General features: G+C 40.1%; 2 protein-coding genes across 7 annotated transcripts in view; one reads left to right on the top strand and one right to left on the bottom strand.

Moving 5' to 3' along the window:
• Positions 1 to 25780, bottom strand: part of LOC124144800 (zinc finger CCCH-type with G patch domain-containing protein-like) — a 75013-nt gene that overhangs the window by 16907 nt on the left and 32326 nt on the right. The window lies entirely within an intron of this gene.
• Positions 1 to 25780, top strand: part of LOC124144799 — a 46326-nt gene that overhangs the window by 10428 nt on the left and 10118 nt on the right. Inside the window, exon 1 of one of the 6 annotated variants that reach the window (XM_048389545.1) lies at positions 1700 to 1816. The exons of 2 other annotated variants lie outside the window; for them this stretch is intronic. The gene's annotated coding sequence lies outside the window, so the exon portion shown is untranslated. Of the gene's footprint in view, positions 1 to 1699; positions 1817 to 6888; positions 7027 to 16842; positions 16977 to 17011; positions 17133 to 25780 lie in introns of those variants that run through there. 3 more of the 6 variants (XM_046514363.2, XM_046514366.2, XM_046514364.2) reach the window with 3 other exon arrangements.

Genomic DNA, 25780 nt, shown 5'->3' with positions numbered 1-25780 from the left:
TCTTTAATTCTAAGTCTTTCAAACTCCCACATGTTCTACAGCTTGCGAAACTGTTTGGAACCCAGGATAATATCTTCAACTGAAATATCATAAACAAGCCTAACCACACAGCCATGTTGCTTCATGTCACACTTCACTCCTCCTGCAGCATTCACCACACGCACTCGTGTCCGCACTTGCCTGCACTCAGATACTGTCATTATGGCCTCCGACAATACCCCCACTGTAAATGCACTCTTTAGTCCATGGAGGCACAGAAGACTATTGATAAAACACCATGCAAGCGGCATTAAAGACCATCCAGTCGATCGCTACTGTCAGAGTGTCAGTCTTTGTGTTACACCATACACTAGTTTTTCATCCTTGAGCATACATTGCATCACTTACTGACGTCAAAAGTATTCGTCATACCATTTACCCTTGTGGGCATTCAAACACAACAGCCAAGCCATGCTAATGCATTGATGACCTCGTCATTTACTTACTGAATCACAGGGACAATGGGCTCAAGCAGTCTATAACATCTTTAGATATATTTTTGAATGAATTACTGTATTTCAAGAAGATATATGTCCTCATGGCAAAGATGAAAATAATATGGGGGATAGACATACACATGAAAACATGTTTGTTTACCAAGAAAGACCTTGATATTTTAAACTAATATTACCCTTTCTTAACCAAGCAGAACACAAGATGAATATGGACAGAAGAACATGTCAATGTTCCCCCTGAGTGAGTGAGTGAGGTGAAAAGGGGTTTAACGTTGCGTCCAAGATTATTGCTCTTATATAGCAATGTGCATGCATGTGTGCGTGCGTGAGTGTTAGGGGCTGCATGTACTAGTCCGGACTGATGCCGATTTATAGTGCTAGCACACTGAGATACCATGTGGCAGTTTAACATGAATACCCAACTCAGACACAGTATACTGACTCTGAGATGACCAGTCCTTGTTTTAGCCCCTTAATGCCGAGCGCCAGACAGGGTAACAACAAGTACCATCTTTTCACGTCTTTTGGTATGACACGGCCAGGGATCGAACACCAGATCTTCTGCTCTCTGGGCGGACGCTCTACCACTAGACCACAGAGGCGGTCAGTGAGTGAGTGAGTGATGAGAGAGTGAGTGAGTATGTTTTTACACTGCAGCAATGGTCCAGCTATATCACAACAGAATATAGTAGAGGACTGCAAACCAGTGTTTGATTGCATGAGCAAGAGTCCACACTTAAGAGTTCAAAACTAGGATTCTAAACTGAGTGTTCTTGGCAGTAAAACTCGGAAACAAGAAATTATTTTGTTTAAAACTGGTATTTCGCTTCCATTTTAATTTCTTAACATTGCAATCAACACAATAACGTAAAACAAAGCAAAAACGCCTTTACCTTTACATGAATATTGTTAAAAGTGACATAAAACCATACTCACTCACTCTATCCTTTTCACTTATAAAGCTATCAGATGCTTGTAGCCAGAACAAGAACGAAAAGCTCAAGAAACTAAATGGAAAGTACCAAACATTGTTATTTGACAAAATTCACCAGTCACCCTGACTGTCGGTGTTTTACAGATCCACACAGGACCAATGACCTGCAGAGAGGTAGGAAGTCTGCTACATGTATGCAGTGGTATGAGGTTAATGTTGGTTCAAATCAAACTGATTTATGATCAGATAACCCACATTTGACACCAGTGCAAAAAGCATGAAAATGCTGTGTCGCTCGGAAGTACATTCTAACTGTTCACTTGCCTAGGAATATTTCTTGTCTTCCATCTTGCAAGAAAGCAATACCTCTTCTCAACCATGACATCATGTGAGTTCCCATCAGAATTCTGTTCTCATTTATTTCATGTTTGACTCAGTCTAAAAACAGTTGTTGACACTGACACCTAGAGCATGTAGAGAGAAACAAAGACAGAGACAGGCACAGACGCTGACACAGGGAGGGTACATAGAAACACTGACAGAAATAGACACAGACACACAGACACCGGGAGGGTACATAGAGACACACAGACAGAAGTAGACACAGACACACAGGCAGGCAGACACACAGACACACAAGCAGGCAGATACACAGAAGACACATAGAGAGTCAGACATAGACAAGAAGACACAGACATACTAAGGCACAGACACAAGCAGACACATAGACAGGCACAGACACACAGGGTGGCACAGACACCCAGGAAGACATGTAGAGACACAGACAGTCAGGCACAGACACACAGGGTGGCACAGACACACAGGCAGACACACAGACACACAGGCAGGCACAGACAGACAGGAAAACACACAGAGAGACACAAACACAGATCATAATCCAGGTTCCTGTACCAGTGTTAGGACAAAGGTGTGGGTACTGGTGTCCCTCAGGTCTTCTTCTAATGTTTTTGAATAAAGGGATCCCCAAACTCTTAACCCTAGGGTCATGGCATTGACCCTTTCACTTTATTGCTTAATTTCAAACACTGAGTACCATAATCAGCTGCTCGATCGTCCTTCACACTCTCCGCCCACACACACCTGGGTTCCTGCTAAAATATCTACCAAACTTACAAACAATTTGTCCAGAAAATGCAGACAAAACTTTGATTCAAAACAATTTCACTTGATACACTGGAGTGCTGGACATACCAATGAGAGTTGCATGTACCAAGCAGTGACCGAATATACCATCTCAAACAAACATCTCAGGTCTCCTGTGAACTTCACATAGGAGTTGAAAGTACATGAATAGTTTTCGCCTATATTCTTGATAAAATCAATTATTTGATCTAGAAAGTTCTCTCTGAGAGTGACTGACACCACCACATGGGTCATCTGATGTAGAAGAGGTTGCAAGCTCTGCAGCAGCTCCTGGGAAGAGCCCAAGTGCTGATATATTATCACTTACAGCTTAAGAAATAAAAAAATGACATAATTAAAAGAATAATAGCAAGCTGAATGCTGTCTTTCATTGAAAAATGCCCATAAACTTAATTTGAATACACATTATTTATTTCATCAAGTTTATTTGCAGGCAATAATCTCAAATCAACGCCATTGATAATTTCATAACTTTTTTACCTTTCACTTTGTGGCCAAATAAAAATTTGTAAAACTAAATAAATAAATCTGGTCTGATCACTGACTTCATTATCATCTGCAACATCATCTGCATCCTCCTCCCAGCAACTCCACCGACTACATCCACATCTGACACTTTCTTTGTGCATGATCACACACACTCCTAACAAAGTTACCCCTGGCTACTGATGGCATGTTTGTACGTTGTATCATGTGTACGTACAAAGTATGCAGGCATTTCTCCCATTCAGACATTTGTTGACAAACTTACAGAAACCATTTTCACCAGCTACAGTATCATACAAATAAATGAATATCATAACATCTGGTGCTAAATACATGTGTCATACTCTTTTGTCCTACAACATAATGAACAATGTGAATATATACATTTCACCACGCACAACTAGCACTTGCGAGTTAACAGTTTCAAATGGAGTTGTATTCTGTTTCAAATGGATCCCTATTCAGCTCAGGGACCGCCTATTTAATATCCTTGGGTGGCCTGGCATTTGTGTTTGAGACTGAATATTTTCCAGTCAACGTTTAAAAAATATAAAATTCTATGAAAGGAGAAAGCAATCAATATTTTTTCACCAACAAAACATTATTTATAAGAACAGTCATCATGTTCCATGAATGATTATTTTTTTAAACTGAGGACAATTTTTTTTACCAGTATTTTTGGGTACAGATTGTTTTTTGACAAAAAGTCCCAAGTGACCCCCTCCTCCAGAAGATCAAATGGCCGTCCCCTCAGCTGTGTGCAATCGGAATTAACTCGTAGGAAACAGTTTCTTTTTGTTACAAAATCCTACGTGAGAACTGTGAACATCAGTGTCAATGCACCTAGAGGCTTTAATACATCAAAGAAAACCTCATAAAATATTATACACATTCAAATATTTAATGACAAAAAGATCCACTTTCAAGTCAGTTGCCACTGACATAAATTGATGGTGAAATTACATCTGTTATTTACATTGCCAACAGAGAGAGCATCTCAGCAGAGTTACTTATCTGAATAAGTTGCCACTGTGGTGACAGGCGCCGGCTAGCACAGGCAATAACACACATTTCTGAGTAACAACTCCTTTGAAGTTTACAACCATGAACATTTAATAATATATTAATCCCATCTGAGCATGTATATATAACACTGATATATCATGAGCTGACTGACTTACACATAATCCTCTCCTAACACTGATGTATAACACTGATATATCATGAGCTGACTGACTTACACATAATCCCCTCCCAACATTGTAACATCATAAGCTGATCAACTTACACATAATCCCCTCCCAACATTGTCATATCATGAGCTGATCAACTTACACTTAATCCCCTCCCAACATTGTAATATCATGAGCTGATCAACTTACACATAATCCCCTCCCAACATTGTAATATCATGAGCTGACCGACTAACACATAATTCCCTCCTAACGCTGATGTATAACACTGATATATCATGAGCTGACTGACTTACACATAATCCTCTCCTAACACTGATGTATAACACTGATATATCATGAGATGACTGACTTACACATAATCCCCTCCCAACATTGTCATATCATGAGCTGACCGACTAACACATAATTCCCTCCTAACGCTGATGTATAACACTGATATATCATGAGCTGACTGACTTACACATAATCCTCTCCTAACACTGATGTATAACACTGATATATCATGAGATGACTGACTTATACATAATCCCCTCCCAACATTGTAACATCATGAGCTGATCAACTTACACATAATCCCCTCCCAACATTGTCATATCATGAGCTGACCGACTTACACATAATTCCCTCCCAACGCTGATGTATAACACTGATATATCATGAGCTGACTGACTTACACATAATCCTCTCCTAACACTGATGTATAACACTGATATATCATGAGCTGACTGACTTACACATAATCCCCTCCCAACATTGTAACATCATGAGCTGATCAACTTACACTTAATCCCCTCCCAACATTGTAATATCATGAGCTCCTGATGTATAACACTGATATATCATGAGCTGACTGACTTACACATAATCCTCTCCTAACACTGATGTATAACACTGATATATCATGAGCTGACTGACTTACACATAATCCCCTCCCAACATTGTAACATCATGAGCTGATCAACTTACACTTAATCCCCTCCCAACATTGTAATATCATGAGCTGATCAACTTACACTTAATCCCCTCCCAACATTGTAATATCATGAGCTGATCAACTTACACATAATCCCCTCCCAACATTGTAATATCATGAGCTGACCGACTTACACATAATTACCTCCTAACGCTGATGTATAACACTGATATATCATGAGCTGACTGACTTACACATAATTCCCTCCTAACGCTGATGTATAACACTGATATATCATGAGCTTACTGACTTATACATAATCCCCTCCCAACATTGTAATATCATGAGCTGAATGACTTACACATAATCCTCTCCTAACACTGATGTATAACACTGATATATCATGAGCTGACTGACTTATACATAATCCCCTCCCAACATTGTAATATCATGAGCTGAATGACTTACACATAATCCTCTCCTAACACTGATGTATAACACTGATATATCATGAGCTGACTGACTTATACATAATCCCCTCCCAACATTGTAATATCATGAGGTGATCAACTTACACATAATCCCCTCCCAACATTGTAATATCATGAGCTGACTGACTTATACATAATCCCCTCCCAACATTGTAATATCATGAGCTCCTGATGTATAACACTGATATATCATGAGCTGACTGACTTATACATAATCCCCTCCCAACATTGTAATATCATGAGCTGATCATCTTACACATACCGTATTCGACGTAATAAGCGCCCCGCTCTAATAAGCGCCCACGGCGATATTTGCTAATACATTGGATAGTGAACAATCCCTATTAGCACCCCTTTCGATCAATGATCAATGTACAAAAGACTTCTTTATTCGCATATAATACACACTCGTGTGTTATATGCACCCTTAATTATGGGCAATTAAATTCTGGAAAAATATATCTGTTGTATATAAACATTTCAGGCTGTCAGCATAAACCACGAAATTTATCTTTCAACTCACCAAAATAATATTCTAATAAGAGCCCCCTATTTCTAATTTTGAGAGCGCCCTGGGCGCTTATTACGTCGAATACGGTAATCCCCTCCCAACATTGTAATATCATGAGCTGACTGACTTACAACAAAATCCTCTCCTAACACTGATGTATAACACTGATATATCATGAGCTGACCGACTTATACATAATCCCCTCCCAACATTGTAATATCATGAGCTGATCAACTTACACATAATCCCCTCCCAACATTGTAATATCATGAGCTGATCAACTTACACATAATCCCCTCCCAACATTGTCATATCATGAGCTGAATGACTTACATATAATCCTCTCCTAACACTGATGTATAACACTGATATATCATGAGCTGACCGACTTACACATAATCCCCTCCCAACATTGTAATATCATGAGCTGATCAACTTACACATAATCCCCTCCCAACATTGTAATATCATGAGCTGATCAACTTACACATAATCCCCTCCTAACACTGATGTATAACTCTATAATGATCAACTTAAATGACACTGATATGCGCACATCAGCTATACCGATGTCATACAACGTTAAAAGCAACAAGCTTGCTAAAGAGCACCTGACAAGCCTTCACATGATTTATGTTAAATTTTGGGGGCATGAAAAAGGAGTAGGTAGTTCATTATCATTTGAAAGGTATTAGGTCACAGCGACCCAGGTCTATCCGGCAACTGACATTCAAATCAACACAAGCGAGATGGTCATTGTCGCACTTGAGCGTGTTGTGGAACGTTGGGGTACAATATTGTCCCAGCGTTGTTGTCGCCAGATGTACACAGATCAAGGTAATATATAGTCTCTGTTTCCATCATGTCACAGTGGATTTGCAACATATACTACTCAAAAGAAGTTAAGAACACCAGATTTTTTACATGACTTAAGTTATTTTGTCATGATATAGTCATATAAAAAAATCGGGTGAGCTTTAACTTCTTTGCAGAAGTATATTTAAAAGTACATTTGTAGCAGGGTTATTCTAAATAGAGAATAATATTAACATGTTTGATAAACAAAATTGAAACATAGTTAAATAAATGGATCCTCTATCGTTTCAGATGAATTAAGCATTTGTGTCAAATTTTGGTTCACAGATTACATATCTAAACAGACATATGTGTAAATATTATTAGCAAACAGGATTTAAAACACATGCTATCGTGCTATCCTGAGGCTTGTGTAATACTGACTAGACGAGAAGTACTATCTGACATTTATAAATAAAAATATAAATAACATAAAAGTGTTTTTTTTTCCTTTTGAATAAGAATGAAGACATTTATTTAGGAAATGACGAATTGACCTGCATGTTAATGACATTTTATACATAACAATAGCCATAAGCTTCCATACAAACTAGTGACGTTGCATTACAAAATGGAAACAATGGCCAATTTGGTAACTTTAAAAAAACAGTCATACATCATAGGGCTTAAAAAATCATTACTTTCTATTCTAGTTATGTTTTAGATTCACAAGCCCCAATGTTCTAGTGCTGACTATAACAGTGTTGTGTTGTCATGCTGGTCACATGTTGCAAATACCGGTGGCAGTGATGTAATTATAACTTATGTCCCCATGTTCTAGTGCTGACTATAACAGTGTTGTGATGTCATGCTGGTCACATGTTGCAAATACCTGTGGCAGTGATGCAATTATAACTTATGTCCCCATGTTCTAGTGCTGACTATAACAGTGTTATGTTGTCATTCTGGTCACATGTTGCAAATACCTGTGGCAGTGATGTAATTATAACTTATGTCCCCATGTTCTAGTGCTGACTATAACCGTGTTGTGTTGTCATTCTGGTCACATGTTGCAAATACCTGTGGCAATGATGTAATTATAACTTATGTCCCCGTGATTGTTTATTTAACCTCTGTACAGAGCTCCAGATAAGCTGCGTATCTGCGTAAAATACGCATCAGAAATGCAGAAATACGCAGAAAAATAAAATCCTAGCATATCAAATACGCACCAAACATTACAAATATGCTACAAAAATAAAACTTGTGCGTATCATCAAAATATTGTGAAGTAACCCTGCGTATTCGATTAGCAAATCAGCAACTTATTTTGAAATTATAAGCGGACATTCCGTCAACCTTGCCAAACTCCACGATGACAGTTACATCATGATCATTTGCCATCACACTTTCTTGTGGACGTATCGTGGTATTTTTGAGTCCTATAAAGCTCTCGAACCCACACGACACCAGTTTGCAGGAACTAGATGAAAAGTGTTTTTAAATATTTAACTTAAATACCCACATGCGTAAAAACTAGTGGTAACAGAAATTTGAATACACAGATACCCAATGATTTTAAAATGCATGGGTAAAATACCCACAACTCCAAAAGCCTATCTGGAGCTCTGCTGCATGATATTATAGATCGCAATGTTTAATATATCGCAATGTTTAATATATCAAAATGTATATCAGTTTAACGAGAAACTATGAGCCCAATCTACTTCGCCTATTCATCTCAATCAAACTGGGTGACATTAAATTTCTATATTTAGATGCCTCAAGCTAACAGTCACCACCCACAAAATAAATTGAGATCATTTAACACTCATTTTCCTCTGCCCCTTGCTATAGTTTGGATAACTTTATGAAAAGAACACACAGCAACAACTGCAACATTAAATTATTAATTGATTAAATACATGGGAGGTAAGGTGAAATGGGGTTTAACGTCGTGTTTCAAGATTATTGCACTTTAAAAGCGACATGCATGCATGCATGTATGTGTGCATGTGCATGTGTATATATGTGTGTGTGTGCATGTGTGTGGATGCTTGTACTGACTGCTGACTAATGTGTTCTTATAGTGCTAGCCCCCCGAGAAAGTACCATGCCTCAATTTAACATGAATACCCAATCCAGACACAGTACCCAGGTATACTGACTCTAAGCCAACTCAAGTCTGAGTCACTGTTTTAGCCCCTTAATGCTGAGCGCCAGGTAGGGTAACAACAAGTAGCATCATTTGGAATGACGCGGCCGGGGACTGAACCCCGACCTTCCGCTCTCTGGGCAGATGCTCTACCACTAAACCACTAGACCATGGATGCAGTCCGATTATTGTATAATAAGGACTCCATGACTTTCAAACTTAATTTTGAACACTGAAACGTAAAAGACTGCTACGGTAAAGACACCATGACATAAGTTCACGTGAATTTAGCCTAAAGATTTGCTAAATAAATTTTGGTCATACTGTTGTGGTAATTTAAAACGTCAACGCCACAGAAGTCCAGATTCCAGTAGGCATAAAGGGCAAAATAGTGGTGAAAATGATATGAATAGATCACTGATAATCAGTGATGACCCCAGGTGTTCATAATGAGTGAGTATGGTTTTACGCTGCTTTTAGCAATATTCCAGCAATATCACGGCGGGGGACACCAGAAATGGGCTTCACACATTGTACTCATGTCGGGAATCGAACCCGGGTCTTCGGCGTGACGAGCGAACGCTTTAACCACTAGGCTACCCGACCGCCCCCCAGGTGTCCATAAATAGGGTAACCATATCCTATGTCTGAACCCAGGGTCAGGTCTGAATCTCCCACAATCTACCCTGATGCACCCTCAAGGGGTATCATAGGGCTGACGCTATCCCCAATGTTGTTATTTTCAAGTGTGCATATTTTCAGGAAAAAAACCAACATTTATGGTATCATGTATACTTTTTACTTTACAAAAATAACTTTTTTCTTTGAGGTAACAGGAGGGCAACACTATGATAATAAGTGTGAATTTGATAAACATAAAGTTTCATGTTAAATGAGAAAATAGGGGGTGACTCAGTGAGTTCCTATGTACTGTAAACATATGGAGCCATGGGTGGCCCAGTCATCTAAGGCGCCGCGATTCGCTGTGCAGAGTTGCGTCCCTTGGGCACGCCAGAAACCTATGATTGTGGGTTCGAATCCCGGTTTGCCCCGATTATGTTTCTAGGTTTGTCAGCACCATACTCGTGGGTTTCACTGAAGTGGTTAACGTCTGAGACCTGCATCACTTCAGGCTTTCCTCCCACATTAAGCTGACACGCGACAATATAACTGAAATACTGTTAAAAGCGGTGCTCCTTTCGTGCCTGCTGTATATAACATTACCTACACAAGTTAAGCTCTGTATGTACTGACCCTGTAGAGATGTGACATCTATATTGAAATAGCAGGAAGTGCGAGTAGCTTGTGTGTACGCAAAACAACATGATTGATAACATCCATATGCATTTTAATAACTTCTGATTGTGAATGACTTATGTGGTTATGAAGTTGTTAATAGCCTGGAGGCAAGCTAGGTACATGATGTATTGAGTGGAAGGTTTGTTTGCTTACATGGGTTGTATTCAATATTTGCATTTTTGATAATCAAAATATTGTCCGAGTAGCTCTGTACATAGCTATGAAATTTTCCCAACAACACACAAGGCCTTTCTTAATTCTTTGCTTACATGCATACCCTTAAACCCTAGAAAAAAATGAACATGTTTTTTCATAAATTAGCTCTTAAAAGGACTGTCAGGTTAGCTAAACATGACATGAATCAATTAAAAGATTTTTTTAAATGTCATAACAAAGGTCTAATTTTCTGTCCATGTTGACAAAAGCTACTTTGGAGTTTTTTCATCAATGAAAATAAGATTCTGGGGTAGAATAGGTCTTCAGCAACCCATGCTTGCTGTAAAAGGTGACTATGCTCGTCGTAAAAGGCGACACACAGGATCGGGTGGTCAGGCTCGCTGACTTGGTTGATGCATGTCATCGATCCCAATTGCTCATGATATCAATCACTGGATTGTCTGGTCCAGACTCGATTATTTGCAGACCGCCGTCATATAGCTGGAATATTGCTGAGTGCGGTGTTAAACAACAAACCAACCAACCAACTAACCAACCAATGAAAATAGTTTTGAGACCTGGTGGGAAGTAAAAAGATGGTTCTCAAAATTTTAATTATTCAAAATTTGCATAATTTTGGTCAAATTTGGGAGACACATCATGGCACAATTGTGTTTGCCAATGGAACTAATATTTGTGCTTCTTTTTACTGAACCAATTACATTATTACCCAAACTTAAACATATAGGCTGCAAGTAGACAGAGTCAGACCAGTTAATTTAATAAATATGGTACTTTTAACCTGACAAAGAGTAACAGAATGTATGGTCTGAGAGGAGGAATGCTTATTCTCATTCATGATGTCGAACTACTCCCCTCCAACTATCTCTATTCTCCTAAACCTACTGACCTATAAACCTACCTTATTGTACCTAAATCTCCAAGGTGACAAATGTGCATTCATCTTTAATGTGAATCTTCATGGGATGCCTTATTGTTACTTATAATGTTTTCCTAACAACACAACACATTTAGGATTTTGAGCAATAGTGATAAAAATGGGTGAAACAAATTCCTGGCAAAACATTAACATAAGCAACAATGGTTTCATACAGGTGGAAGTAATTCAATGTCACACAGAGTTAGGTAGGTGTATGTGTATGCACAGTAGTTGTGGGGTAAATTGTATCGTTCTGTGATTTTAGGGCCATCCCCAATCATACTGTTGATTGATGCACCTGTGACACGAGTTGGGTTTTAGAATGAACACAGCCTGCTGCATGTGATATGCTGTGTGTATGAATGGAATATGTTGGAAGGGGTTCGAATTGATGGCTTGACTACTGTTTTCCGTGTACCTGTGACATAAGCAGGTTTCAGAATGAACACAGCATGCTGCGTGAACGATTATAAATTGATGTTGGAAGGTGTTGGAACCTTGACTCCTGACTTGAGTGTATCTAAAGGGACATAGGTCATAAACATTTACCACTTTGGTGAAACCCATATTCACATGAAACCCATATTCAGTGATAAAGTGCTGACTCTGCACAACCTTGAGATCATTGCGCAACCCATGCATTTCTATGTGGGTGTTGAGGGGTGCATAAAGTTCAACAAGCCATTTGACTTTGTACATGCAAGGACTTGCCGAGTGCATAGCAAGGTGCATTATACTTTAGCATTCTCTCTAAAACGAATGACGCACTTTCATGCCACTTGAAAGGTGCATATAAATGTTACACACCGGGCATGTGTTGCTGTACCTACTTCCGTGAATGAGTTTTGTCAGGTTGATGAAGGGTGTACATGTGGTGTAAGGTGGGTTTCAGAATGGAGACCTACAGATGAGGAACACAGGGGGTACTGTGTAGAGTTACTGCAGTCAAATGCTGCATATGTTCCTACTGAAGTAGGGGGTGTTCTAAGTCATACCGAATAACTGCAAATACTGAAACCATTACAATCAGTTACCGTACAGATGCTTCAGCAATGTCAAGGCCATACTTCGGCAGCTGTGATGCACCCCAAACTTTTATGCACGGGCAGGGTCATAAAATTATGCACATCAAATTCAGGTTTAAGAAATTGTGGATCAGTAACATTTTTACTGTCAAGAGATTACCTTCTAGCCACCATGCTTTTCAACATTCATTTTTAAAATCATACCATGCTGTTGTACACTTATAATGAAATTCAAGGCCCCTTTTATTAATGTTGCTTAAGTCAACAGCCCAGGATTCCGGTCAGAACGGGTCCCCAGCACCCCATGCTTGTCTTCCCCTGGGTATTCCAGTCAGTATAGGTCCCCCGAACCCCATGCTTGTCTTCCCCTGGGTATTCTGGTCAAAATATGTCCCTATAAGCCCATGCTTGTCTTCCCCTGGGTATTCTGGTCAGAATAGGTCCCCAGCACCCCATGCTTGTCTTCCCCTGGGTATTCTGGTCAGAATAGGTCCCCAGAACCCCATGCTTGTCTTACCCTGGGTAATCCGGTCAGAATAGGTCCCCAGCACCCCATGCTTTCCTCCCCTGGGTATTCGAGTCAGAATAGGTCCCTATCAGCCCATGCTTTCCTCCCCTGGGTAATCCGGCCAAAATAGGTACCCAGCACCCCATGCGTTCCTCCCCTGGGTATTCCGGTCAGAATAGGTCCCTATCAGCCCATGCTTTCCTCCCCTGGGTATTCCGGTCAGAATAGGTCCCTATCAGCCCATGCTTGTCCTCCCTTGGGTATACCGGTCCGAATAGGTCCCTATCAGCCCATGCTTGTCCTCCCTTGGGTATACCGGTCCGAATAGGTCCCTATCAGCCCATGCTTGTCCTCCCTTGGGTATATTGGTCCGAATAGGTCCCTATCAGCCCATGCTTGTCCTCCCTTGGGTATATTGGTCAGAATAGGTCCCTATCAGCCCATGCTTGTCCTCCCTTGGGTATACCGGTCCGAATAGGTCCCTATCAGCCCATGCTTGTCCTCCCTTGGGTATTCCGGTCAGAATAGGTCCCTATCAGCCCATGCTTGTCCTCCCTTGGGTATATTGGTCAGAATAGGTCCCTATCAGCCCATGCTTGTCCTCCCTTGGGTATACCAGTCCGAATAGGTCCCTATCAGCCCATGCTTGTCCTCCCCTGGGTATTCCGGTCAGAATAGGTCCCTATCAGCCCATGCTTGTCCTCCCTTGGGTATTCCGGTCAGAATAGGTCCCTATCAGCCCATGCTTGTCCTCCCTTGGTTATATTGGTCAGAATAGGTCCCTATCAGCCCATGCTTGTCCTCCCTTGGGTATACCAGTCCGAATAGGTCCCTATCAGCCCATGCTTGTCTTCCATTGGGTATTCTGGTCAGAATAGGTCCCCATCACTCCATGCTTTCCTCCCCTGGGTAATCCAGTTAGAACAGGTCACCTTCACCCCAAGCTTGTCTTCCCCCAACATTGTCTGTAACTGCCACTGATGATGTAGTCAGTTGTTGATGTGTATCCTTGTTCCTTGTTCCTTCTTATGCTGACACTAAGTGTACCGTGATGAGGTGTTCCGTGATGAGGTGTACAGTGATGAAGTCTTACCCCATGTGCGAGTACAAGAATTGTACTGTATTGCTTGCTTTGGTTTGTTAAGGCAACATGTTTTCCTGAACACAAACAAAAGACAATTTATTGCAGCAGGTATGTTATAATGTAGCTTGTAATTTACTTTTTAACTATTTTAGCATCATACCTACTTTCATACCAATGTTGAGAGTTTTCAATTTGTGTAATTTTGTGAAACTGACATGAATTTGAAATAAAAACTGTTCACCTAAATACATCAACATTTAGCCTGGCAGGAAAGGAACATTTGCACATTCGGAATTTGCAATACAACCCTTTGGTCCTTCAGATACTAAGTTTGGTTCCAGGATGGAATAAATAAATCTCTGGGGGAACAAAGACATGTCCCTAGTTACACACACTGTTGCTGTACCTGCTAGCCAACACACTGCCTGACTACCTGTAACCTGACACTCATAAAACACCATGTGCGACACCTTCAGCCTCACAAATCACACGTAACAGACAGAGGTGAGAGTTATCTGCCCTTGGTCTGTGATCAACACACAACGTATGTTCAGACATGTATGGGGACACTTATTTCTCTGTTAAACACTCCAGGGTGGAGTACATACAGGCTGAAACATTCAGGCTTGATCAATGATAAGCATGTGAACACGACACACTCCACAAGCATCAGAGGTACTGAAGCTCACCTTTCCTAGGTGACATAAAGCCGGTGTAGAAATAATTTGTCCCAGGCCAGGAAATTTGTTTTTAAAACATACTATCCAACACTAGAATATGATAAAATGAGTTTTCATTGATACAATTCTCTGAAAAATCATATCTTTTTTTCATAAAATTTTACATTTTACTGTGATACGTTGAGAGGGGCTTTTGGAAAAGATTTCTGTAATTATATGGAAAGGGTTTTGTTGCAATTATTTATCAAGCTGATGTTTTTTTAATGTTATGTTCAGAAACCATAGCTAGGTACACTACTCCACTTTTACCTGTATAATCCGTCATCCCCTGGTTGCTAAGACATAGCTACAATTCATAATGTTCTACTAAATCCTTTACAAGCTCTGTCAGAGTGCAAAATAAATAAACTTTTATACCTCTTTGTTCCCAAATCATTTATCTTTATACCAGGTTCATAAATTAATCTGTGTTTTCACTAGTCCGGGATATGATCTGCTACAGGGTTGCCATCTACTTATTGGTAAAAGTGCTAGTCCACAATCCTTCCAGAAGTCTTCTCAGCTCGGACTAGCAGACTCATGTTAATATCAGCCCCTGTGAACTCCAGGTGGAGTGTTCAGTGTACTGTGCAGTCTTGGTACAGTCTCTGGCCTCTTCACATAACCCATATCAAATTACTCTCTGATTGTCTTGGTCAAAATACCTACTGGGATGCAGTGGAAGAATTTCCTTTTTACGAGAAAGTTGTTAGGGATGATTTGAAATTGTTTTCACAAAAAAGAGTGAGTGAGTTTGATTTTACGCCGCTTTTAGCAATATTCCAGCAATATCACGGCGGGGGACACCAGAAATGGGCTTCACACATTGTACCCATGTCAGGAATCGAACCCGGGTCTTCGGCATGACGAGCGAACGCTTTAACCACGAGGCTACCCGACCGCCCCTTTCACAAGATGTTGAGTGAGTGAGGGAGCAAGTGAGTTACAGAGTGTTGTTGGGTTTAACGCCGCTTTGAACAGTATTCCAGTTATATCAGGGTGTGACAGATTGATGTGGGATGAAGCCTAAAGTGATGCTGGTCGTAGACATTCACCACTTTGGTGAAACCCATGAGCATGGATACTGGTGCTGACAAATCTAGAAAGATAAACCAGGATTCAAACCCACAAAAACATGTCTCTGGCATGCCCAAGGGTCGCAAATTCGCTGTGCAGAGACAACAGTGCCACTGGTGCCCCAGGTGAGATCAAGAGGTCTGCACAGCAAATTGTGGCACCTTAGACAACTGAGCCTCCTGTGTCATCCATAGATGTGGATTTTTAACATGGTTTAAATCAAAGAATGCACACAAAAAATACTTCGGCAGGCGTGGATTAAAAAGAAATACAACATGGAATGTTTTTTAATAAAATTTGCTCTTCAGCAACCCATGCTTGTTGTGAGGCGACTAATGGGACTGACTTGCTCTGGTTGAGAAACATATGCTGATGAAACCCACACTTGTCACCCCACTGTCATCTATCAAAATACACATGATACAATTTATGTGGTTGAGCTTTCACTGCATTTGATTTAAGTTCAATGTTCACAGTAAATTAAACCATCAAGTTATCAGGCTCGCTGACTATAGGTTGATGCATGTCATCGTATCCCAATTGCATTGATCGATGCGCATAATATCAATCACTGGATTATCTGGTCCAGATTTGATTATTTACAGCTGCCATCATATAGCTAGAATATTGCTGAATGTGGCATCAAACAACAAACACTTAAAAAACACCCAAAATAAAATTAGGGATATCTAACCTCATTTTTATACCACATAGAACAGTCAGCAAATTCTATTGGTCAATGTAAGAAGAGAAGGGTTAATAAAAATTAACATGTCTTAGTTGGTTAAGAAACTGACAGCACTGAAGAGGTTAAGTAACAAAGTGATAGAAATAGTATTGTACAACACTTAGAAGTGAAGGTGTTAACAGAGCTCCACACGACCTCTCCCTCACACAATGTTGTACAAACACACGCTAGCAGAGTCAAGGGATCTGTGCATGGCTGTCAAAGAGGTGATGTTGACCCATCTCATTACACTCTCTTTACCTGTACCCTTACCTGGATACCTATCTACCTGTTAATTAAAGGTGAGACACTGGATGAATGGACCAAGGATTTCGAACATATTTCCACAGGCAAATCTTACAGTTTATGTGCATCAGTACATTAGGGGAGGGACGTGAGGACAAACAGTCCCCGAGACAATGAATGATCGGCAAAGGTGAATCAGTAGTTAATTACAGGTAAGACAAGTAAATTTTCCTGGGAACAGAGCCCAATTGTTTTCATGCTTTACTTTTAGCTTAATTGTCTGTGTCAGAAGAAAGAAAGTTTATGAAGGATTGCTCTAAGATTGATAAGTAGCTGATTGTCTATTTTCACAGGTGAGAATACCTGTTGTCAGCAGGTGTGTAACAGGAAGGAAATACCTGGGAACAAGACATGCTTGTTCAGGTACACCAGTGTGATGCTGTTACACCCTGTGTGGATTAACAAGAGGGATTAATGTGGGCTGACAATGTCTGGAGGAAAATGTCTGAAGGTACCTACCCGTTGTTCAAAGATGATATACAAATAAGGGTGGCCCTCCTCAAACAGGTGACACAGGTAATACAAGCAAATTAAAATGGGTTTAATGTCTACGGGGAAGGAGGGAAACTAATTAAGGCAATCACAGCAGATGAATTAATTTTTGATTACAGGATTTCTACACAGATTGTCACTTATTTTCATTTATATTTTATTTCATACCAGGATATTTTCTTTTCCATTCATTTCTGATCTTAAAAATTATCATCCCTTGTGTTTGTATCAAGAGATCTCAAAATAATGGTTAAATTGATACCTTCAAAAAAGGCTAAAATAATGGTTTAATTGATACCTTCAAAAAAGGCTAAAATAATGGTTTAAATGATACCTTCAAAAAAGGCTTCCACATGGTTTCTTGACTGGAAACATTCTCTTATTCAAATATAAATCAATAAAATTATTTTGAAAATTAAAGGTATATTATTTCACTGAAATCCTCTACTGCATAAACTTATGGACAAAATATCTAATTTCTTTCATTGTCGAAGACATATATTTAACTGTTGGCCCGTCGGCCCATGGCAGGTAACTTTGAACAGGAGCAAGCCCTGCTGGCTACACACAAATTTGTAGTTAAATCTACCCCTGTATTAGGCCAAACTTCATAACCTGAATTCATTTATATAAAAAACAACAAACATAAACCATGTACTTTAGTTTCAGCTTCTAATTGTTCTGGAACTATTTGAAATTTAGTCAATAATTATACCTTTGTCCCATTGTATCAAAGGGCTCCATCTAAAACATGACAGAGACGTGTGTACCTGTTGATTACAGGTGAGGGAAAGTGACATCCACCTACACCACAAGTTCTTTACACAGTAACTACCACGGTTTCCTAGCATTGTGAATACAGAGCTGAATGTACATTTAAAATGTCAGGTGTGTTTACCTGTTCATTGCAGGTGCAAATGCAATAAATGCTAAAGAAAATGCAGACACTTTAGGGATGTAAATTTACCATTGTATCACAGGTGAAACATCTGTTTACTAACTTTGTTGACCGTAACAGTAAATGCGCCTGTAAGACTCTGTGTGACAGGCTTCAGTATTCAGCAATCTATTCATATTCTCATTTCAACATTTTCATTTTAAAAGTCTTTTGGGTTTTCTCCCCCACACTTTACAAATCTTGAACTACCAATGCAGTGTGGCTTCAGACTATCACGACACATACATTTCACACCTTTTAAACTCAAGTACTGTGAAATATTTTCATGAGGCTTGAATTTGAATACTACGTGCTGCTGTTGTCATGGTCCCATTTCCCACGATGCACAGCCCACAGGGTGGCCATAAAACTCAACTCTGAAGGAAATTTTTTTTTAATGAAAGTTGCTCCAGGGGTTGCAACACATATCTAAACAGGAAATCTGTGGAAAAAAAGCTTAAAATTGATATTGCTGTATTTCTTGTATTTATCGCCCATGGGCTCTCATAAAACTATTATTATTTAGAGCCTCTTCAAAATGCAAAAGACAGATGACAAGTATGAAACTAAACAAGCACTGTCAAACCTTACTGCATCACCATTTTATCTGTGGGACTGAATAAGTATGATACTTCAATTCAGAGTGAGTGAGAGACCATTGTTCACGATGCAGTCTGTACTGTGTCATGATGCACTCTGTACTGTGTCACGATGCGGTCTGTACTGTGTCAAGCTGCAGTCTGTACTGTGTCCTGCTGCAGTCTGTACTGTGTCCTGCTGCAGTCTGTACTGTGTCCTGCTGCAGTCTGTACTGTGTAATGCTGCAGTCTGTACTGTGTCACAATGCAGTCTGTACTGTGTAATGCTGCAGTCTGTACTGTGTAATGCTGCAGTCTGTACTGTGTAATGCTGCAGTCTGTACTGTGTCATGCTGCAGTCTGTACTGTGTAATGCTGCAGTCTGTACTGTGTAATGCTGCAGTCTGTACTGTGTCACGATGCAGTCTGTACTGTGTGACGATGCAGTCTGTACTGTGTCATGCTGCAGTCTGTACTGTGTCATGCTGCAGTCTGTACTGTGTCATGCTGCAGTCTGTACTGTGTCATGCTGCAGTCTGTACTGTGTCATGCTGCAGTCTGTACTGTGTCATGATGCAGTCTGTACTGTGTGACGATGCAGTCTGTACATGTCATGATGCAGTCTGTACTGTGTCATGATGCAGTCTGTACTGTGTAATGCTGCAGTCTGTACTGTGTAATGCTGCAGTCTGTACTGTGTAATGCTGCAGTCTGTACTGTGTCACGATGCAGTCTGTACTGTGTGACGATGCAGTCTGTACTGTGTCATGCTGCAGTCTGTACTGTGTCACGATGCAGTCTGTACATGTCATGATGCAGTCTGTACTGTGTGACGATGCAGTCTGTACTGTGTCATGCTGCAGTCTGTACTGTGTCACGATGCAGTCTGTACTGTGTCATGCTGCAGTCTGTACTGTGTAATGCTGCAGTCTGTACTGTGTCACGATGCAGTCTGTACTGTGTGACGATGCAGTCTGTACTGTGTCATGCTGCAGTCTGTACTGTGTCATGCTGCAGTCTGTACTGTGTCATGATGCAGTCTGTACTGTGTGACGATGCAGTCTGTACATGTCATGATGCAGTCTGTACTGTGTCATGATGCAGTCTGTACTGTGTAATGCTGCAGTCTGTACTGTGTCACGATGCAGTCTGTACATGTCATGATGCAGTCTGTACTGTGTGACGATGCAGTCTGTACTGTGTCATGCTGCAGTCTGTACTGTGTCACGATGCAGTCTGTACTGTGTCATGCTGCAGTCTGTACTGTGTCACGATGCAGTCTGTACTGTGTCATGCTGCAGTCTGTACTGTGTCACGATGCGTTCTGTACTGTGTGACGATGCAGTCTGTACTGTGTCATGCTGCAGTCTGTACTGTGTCACGATGCAGTCTGTACTGTGTCATGCTGCAGTCTGTACTGTGTGACGATGCGGTCTGTACTGTGTGACGATGCGGTCTGTACTGTGTCACGATGCAGTCTGTACTGTGTCATGATGCAGTCTGTACTGTGTCATGCTGCAGTCTGTACTGTGTCATGATGCAGTCTGTACTGTGTGACGATGCAGTCTGTACTGTGTCATGCTGCAGTCTGTACATGTCATGATGCAGTCTGTACTGTGTGACGATGCAGTCTGTACTGTGTCACGATGCAGTCTGTACTGTGTCATGCTGCAGTCTGTACTGTGTCATGCTGCAGTCTGTACTGTGTCATGATGCAGTCTGTACTGTGTGACGATGCGTTCTGTACTGTGTGACGATGCAGTCTGTACATGTCATGATGCAGTCTGTACTGTGTCATGATGCAGTCTGTACTGTGTGACGATGCGTTCTGTACTGTGTGACGATGCAGTCTGTACTGTGTCATGCTGCAGTCTGTACTGTGTCATGCTGCAGTCTGTACTGTGTCATGATGCAGTCTGTACTGTGTGAAGATGCGTTCTGTACTGTGTGACGATGCAGTCTGTACTGTGTCATGCTGCAGTCTGTACTGTGTCATGCTGCAGTCTGTACTGTGTCACGATGCAGTCTGTACTGTGTCATGATGCAGTCTGTACTGTGTCAAGCTGCAGTCTGTACTGTCATGATGCAGTCTGTACTGTGTCATGCTGCAGTCTGTACTGTGTCATGCTGCAGTCTGTACTGTGTAATGCTGCAGTCTGTACTGTGTAATGCTGCAGTCTGTACTGTGTCACAATGCAGTCTGTACTGTGTAATGCTGCAGTCTGTACTGTGTAATGCTGCAGTCTGTACTGTGTAATGCTGCAGTCTGTACTGTCACAATGCAGTCTGTACTGTGTCATGCTGCAGTCTGTACTGTGTCACAATGCAGTCTGTACTGTGTCACAATGCAGTCTGTACTGTGTCATGCTGCAGTCTGTACTGTGTCATGCTGCAGTCTGTACTGTGTCATGCTGCAGTCTGTACTGTGGTGAGCATAGGGGGTGGTTGCTGCACATATGATAGTGTGGATAGAGGTGTGGGAGGAGATGAAGTGGGGAGGGGGGCGGGATATGTTAGACATGTTAGATATGTGAGAAGACCCACTCTAGTCTCACTGGCGCACCCAGCTTTGTGTATTTACATGAGAGCAGTACTATCATTATGTCGTATACGGTATGTCAATGTCGTACGAGGTAACAGTGTTGACACTCAGAGGAGGGCCACGTGACCGATTCTGTTGAGTGTCACGCGGTGCAAGGTCATCTGAGGCGACAGGTTCACTCACTCCGAGTCAACACCAACAACAAACAAACTAAGTTTATTCTGAAGTAAAAAATAATCACTTTCTAAATGGTTAAGATATGCATGACCAATTTTCACAATATCTCATTCTGTATCAAACACAAATCAATCTCTTGTACTTTAAAAGTTTAAATCGAAACCAGAGAATCAAATAATTTCATTTTCAAGGACATTCACCATGTTCACAGACTCTCATCAAAATGGCCAACATATTTGTTTTTATCCATCATCATCATCATCATCATCATCATCATCATCATCATCATCATCGTAAAAGCTTGGTCCCTGCAAATTCCTTATTTATTTATCATTTTCAGTTGTGTCGAGTGAGTGAGTAAGGTTTCACTCCGCTTTTGGTAATATTCCAGCATTATTATGGTGGGGGATACCAGAAATGGTCTTCAGACATTGTACCAAAGTCAGGAATCAAACCAGGGCGTGATGAGCAAACGCTTTAACCACTAGGCTACCCGACCGCCCCCAGTTGTGTCAAACCTTGGCTAACTCGAAGTATTTACATAGGTCCCTTCAACTTCGACACAATGGTGTTTGACTGTATTTCTTTTTCTTCACTGCTGCACACACAAATCAATGCAACAATCTCATCATTTTCCACACTTGCTAACCAGCAGTACAGCAGTCTGTGTGGAAACCAATGGCATACAATATACATTTAGCTGTCTGCCAGGATGGCTACAGGGCAAACACCTGGTGTCATCACTGATTTTCAGTGATCCATTTATATAACTTTCACCTCTATTTTGCCTTTTACACGCAAAGGAATGCATTTCAATGGATTATGAAGGCTGACTATTATCTGACGTTGACGTTTTAGATTAGTGGATTATTTCAATAATGGGCCATAGCTTTCTTGTGACTAACACAATTACATCAAAAAGAATATGCGCCTTTTCACTCTTGCAATGTCTAATTTTTGAATAACCGCTTCTCTACAAAAATAACTTTAAACAAGAACAACATTTCTTACCCTCTTGGTTCATCAGCTGGACAAACTTCTATCTGACCAACCATGAGATAAGGGCCCTTATGGTGAAAAATCACATTTTGACTTCTTATATTTTAAAACTACAGTATCCCAGGACCACAAAAATACAATTAATAACCTTCAATTCATTAAAGTAATTTATTACAGAGTCACATGGCATCAAACATTTGGACTCATTTTCAGACTTATGACTGTTTTTGTACTGATTGCAGTTTTTAGATAAAAAATCTGATTAATTGAAAGGAGACATGTATGCTGAAATGTTTTGAAATAATATTTTTTATTACATTACGAACTAACGAGAAAAAAATAAGATATTTTTGTAGTCTGCACACATGGCAATTTATACGAGAATTCTTTTAGGTCAAACATCTTTCTTTATGACGTCACTGCACAATTGTATCCGAGCACCCATTAGGTCCCTTTTCTCCTTGCGGGTCACATATATTGTGAAAATGTGTAAGTTGCGCTGTCAACGAAACATGGCAACCCTTCTCTCCAATGGTACATGTAAGTTACTTCACATATCAATTATAATGAGAAGGGTTGTCTCTAAATGCCATAACAAATATATGCTCATAAGTTAAATTATCAGTGAATAAAACGACATGTGGACACCATGCAACCTACGCAAATCAATTACGTGTGGTGTACTAATTGCCCCATTTTCTCTGAACATGGTACACACTGTTTGTGCAGTTTTCACACTTAGATGAAAGAATGTCTAAGCTTGGCCAGAACAGCTTTAATTAGCCTTTCTATACACTGTTATTTTGGGATGCCGTTGTCCCACATTTGTGACCCAGTATTAAAATAGTGCAGATTTACAATGTCTGTATAGCTACAAAACAGGAGATACATACACACGTCCTGTTGTACTGCATGGGTATGGCTTATCACATACATATCCTGACAATGATCACTGGAATGCAATGGATCAATAATCTTCACGTTCTCCGAAAGGTTCTGGGTGGGTTTGACTAGGCAGCGCTTCCTGGGAGAAGTCCCTTTCGCTGTGGGCTGCATGTAGAAGGGGCAAGGGCCCTGAGCTGATGATCAGCCTAACCAGCCTGAATGTGCCAGGATCACCCAAACCCTCTTTGCTGCATTTTTTATTTTAATCTGTACATAATAATAATAATAATAATAATAATAATAATAATAATAATAATAATAATAATAAAAACACAAATAATGATAAAAACAACAACAATAATAATTATGATTTCTTTAACTAAAATGCATCTTGTTTGAAGGCACACCCACACATAAATTCACAACCTGGCCAAATGCACAGAAGGACATGAACACCTGCACACAAAAGAAATCTTGCTTATTTGAAAACAAAGACATAAAATCATGTAAATCATGGCCCATCTTTTGATGGGGACATCTTTCTCACATTTCCGGAACATATTCACGACTGATCAATGCTTCAATACATTTCAACTTGCTTGTTGAAGTGCCATTTGAAGGTGACTAGTTTGCATGTGAATATATGTCCTCGTACACCATGCAAAGGTCCCACAATGCAAACCTTGTCTAACAGGGACTCTCCCGTGACCTTCGATGTGATATGTAAATTTATTCAGCTCCAAATGTTGAAATACAGGTGGCCCATTGTTGGCAGAGGTGGGGGTGAAGCACCTGTCTGTCAGTCGAGATGGCAGCTTTCATAAACACTTACAACCAATGTCAGTGCTCCTAATCTGGGGCATGTATAAAAAGTACAACTACCATATCTGTAATAATAATAATAATGATAATAACGCTGTGGGCTGTGTGTAGAGGGGGCAAGGGCCCTGGGCTGATGATGAGCCTAACCAGCCTAACTGTGCCAGGATCACCCAAACCCTCTTGCTGCATTTTTTATTTTAATCTGTAAATAATAATAATAACTCATAATAATAATAATAATAATAATAATAATAATAATAATAATAATAATAACTATGAAGGTCCAAACGCTAAGCATGCTAAGACGGTGTTATGAAAATTTTCAAAGTGTTAGTTTGGTTCATATTCAGGACACTAAACATATTTGGAATCTAAAATGTCCTGATGATATTTTTCAAATTTGGTAAAGATATAGAAGAATGTTCCATCAATATTTTATGCAATAATGAAAATGTCCAAATGCCATTTATGTCAAGGAAAAATCACTGCACCTGGGCCCTGATAAACAATGATAGGAATATGGAGATAAGAACCCAGACTATTGCTGATAGTAATAACAACATATACCACAAAACTACCTGCTGACCTTGTTTACTTCAACTAACAGTAAACACAACAAAGGGACCAGTTCAAAAGTTTGATGTTGACTAAAAAACGTAAGTTTTCAGACATACCCACTCAAAAAACTAAATTCTAAAAATGTTGAATTTCTGAGTTTAGTGACCTCTTTTGTCATGCATTCTCATGTTTTGCCCTAGTTTTTTTCAGAACATTTATCAAATGAAGTTTATTTACTAAGTGTTGACAATCATTTGTAGTTTTTTAATAGATCAAATTTGTCATCATATATTAGGCACTAAACAAGGTGGACTATTGCCAGCGATGATAAAATCCTAACTTGTGGAAAGACTGGCTGTTTTATATAGACAACTCTTAACAGCATATGAATATAGGATCAGTTTAGTTCATTTACTATATAAAACATTTAGAAATCTGGAAAGTTGATGCTGTTGAATAAAACTAAACAAAAGGAATCAAGATTTTCATTATCCCACATAGAACTTTTGAACTGGTCCCTAACACTTTGTGTGTGAGCGAGGTTTCTGAGTTCAAGTCTGGCTGTTTTAACGACCCTTAATGTGACCAGGTGTTACTAAGCTGTGGTTTGTGCATGTCCACAGGCATTCATGCACCTCGATGCATCTTCATTCAGGCAACAGACTTGTATGAGCAGCTGAGTACAAACTCATTTCTCTTCTCAAAACACTGCGATGCCCTGTAATCTACAAATCTATCACATCTACAGTGACAGATCATGCGTGAATGATGAAGCCTCCAGTCACACCTTCTTAACGTCACAAGTCATTT

The sequence above is a fragment of the Haliotis rufescens genome, unplaced genomic scaffold, assembly GCF_023055435.1.
Source record: "Haliotis rufescens isolate VD_foot unplaced genomic scaffold, xgHalRufe1.0.p SCAF_8, whole genome shotgun sequence".
In the NCBI taxonomy this organism is placed as follows: Eukaryota; Metazoa; Mollusca; class Gastropoda; order Lepetellida; family Haliotidae; genus Haliotis; species Haliotis rufescens.
The sequence above is the reverse complement of the archived record's forward strand: the minus strand, read 5'-3'. Positions and strand labels throughout refer to the sequence as shown.